Consider the following 2,011-nt stretch of genomic DNA (forward strand, 5'->3'; position numbering starts at 1 on the left):
AATCCCGACTATAAGGCCCAAAAACCATTGGTAGAAGTTCCCATGGGTGAATATGCTGTTATTTTTTCCTGGGCCACAGTAGTTCCTGCATTGTTTGGGGGTTTGACAAAGCCAGATTTCAGGGCGGGTCTGCTTTGCCTTATATTTGGAAGTCTACAGGAAAAGGAATGAAATTAATTTCTCCCTTCCTCCCTCCCTCCCTCCTTTGTTTTATTCTACTTAGCCTAAAGTTCTGGCGACCACTGGGACTTCTCATGGGTTTTACTAGCAAATGCAGTTGAACTCCTGAAATAATGTATGTCCATAATATGTCTATATGGTGGGAAAGTACTAGACTAGGAGAAACACCAGACATTGATTCTTGTCCTTGTTTTGCAGACAACTAATTGTGAAACCTTAAATGTGTTATGAGACTCTCTGGACCTCAGTTTCCTCTTCTGGGAAACAAAAGAGCAGGGATTGCTGAGGGTGATATTAAATCTCAAAAGCCTCGAGGGATTAGGCTAGTGAGAAAAATGAATGAAGTGGGCTGGGCAGGGCTTGCAGAAAACTGGGGAGTTCATGTCCCTTCTAATGGGGCAGCGTTAACCTCCAGCTGATTCTATTTCCATTTCCCATGCTATGTGAAAATGTGGATCCAGGGATATCAGATCATGCCATTTTTAAAAACAGAGAAGCCTGAACCCCAGAAATGAAGACTTCCAAGTAAAATCTCTTGGGTTTACTAGATGTTGGAAATGAATATTGGGCTAGCCAAACATATCAATGGACCATATATTGCTCCACTGCTGAAAGGTTGGAGCCTCTGGGCAATGTTTTCTCTGTAACTATGACCCAAACCAGCTCCTAACACAAGTGTTCAAATATACCACATACACACGAAATCATATTCTTTACTCCTAGATTAAAAGAAAAAACAAAACACCAACGTTCAAACTGAGGACATAACTTGACTCAGCTCTAGATCATATTAATTTGCTTATTTCACTCTAGAACCATTAAGGGGTTGTTCGGTCATGGTACTTACAGAGAATGATATGCACAAGAAATCAAACAAACTTGCTTATGCATCATGATACATGCACATGACTCCATATAGCTATTGTCTGTGGTTAATTACAAGACCTTCTTCCATCAAGCGCCTGGCAAGAACACAGGAAGTGAGGGCAGTTGTGATTCTGACACCACAAGCATTCAAATATGTGAACACGGTGAGATAAAAAACATTGTCATCACTTAAATTTTAACCGGAGGTGCATATTTCAGGCCTTTATTTTTAGGATTTATTTTTAACTTTATATCTGGGAAACAAAAGTGACAGCCTTTTGGGGTTTTTTTGTTTAAAGTATGGCTTAAGTCACTCCCAGGATGTCCCTAAAGGGCTTCTTTTCAATGTCTTGGATTAAGATTATGAATATTAATAAGCAAAGGAAAAATACTATCTAAAATCAGTAAAGCAGACAAAAGCAGGCAGGCTTGCCTTCCAGAGTTTGCTGTGCCGCCCATGAAGCCACTGAGGAGAGCATTTGGTACAAATGTACAACATTGCCCTGTTAGAAGTCATGTCCCGCACAACTGGGTGAGACTTCTATGCAGTCCACAGCCCATCACCAAATGCTTCATTTTTACTTTTGCTGTATGGGTGAGGTAGCATAAACATTTCTAAGTTATCACGGGAAAATAAACCATATGCACGCTCTTCAAGATATTTTGCAAAGACCTTAGGCCCTCATGGAAAAGTCTGTGCTTTTAGATTTAATAACTTCTCCAGCACTGCTTCCCAAACTTTAGGATATTATGAACCAGTCAAATTTCAAAGCAAATTCCCAGCAGCTAACATTAAAAAAAACAAAACAAAACCCAAAATCCCCAAAAACAAACCAATAAAAAAACATTTTAACAAGAATTACAACAAAACATAATAAAAAGCATACCAAAATTTCATACAAAAACTGATATTTCAGCACAAAAGGTAGAAGGTACATACTCTCAAAATGAAGAACCATTCCTT

At 39.0% G+C, this 2,011-nt stretch overlaps 1 protein-coding gene across 1 annotated transcript in view; it reads right to left on the reverse strand.

The window, feature by feature from the left end:
• The window catches only part of PAK7 (p21 protein (Cdc42/Rac)-activated kinase 7), a 114,655-nt gene that overhangs the window by 39,615 nt on the left and 73,029 nt on the right, over positions 1-2,011 (reverse strand). The window lies entirely within an intron of this gene.

This window comes from Galeopterus variegatus, unplaced genomic scaffold, assembly GCF_000696425.1.
Source record: "Galeopterus variegatus unplaced genomic scaffold, G_variegatus-3.0.2 Scaffold4860, whole genome shotgun sequence".
NCBI lineage: Eukaryota > Metazoa > Chordata > Mammalia > Dermoptera > Cynocephalidae > Galeopterus > Galeopterus variegatus.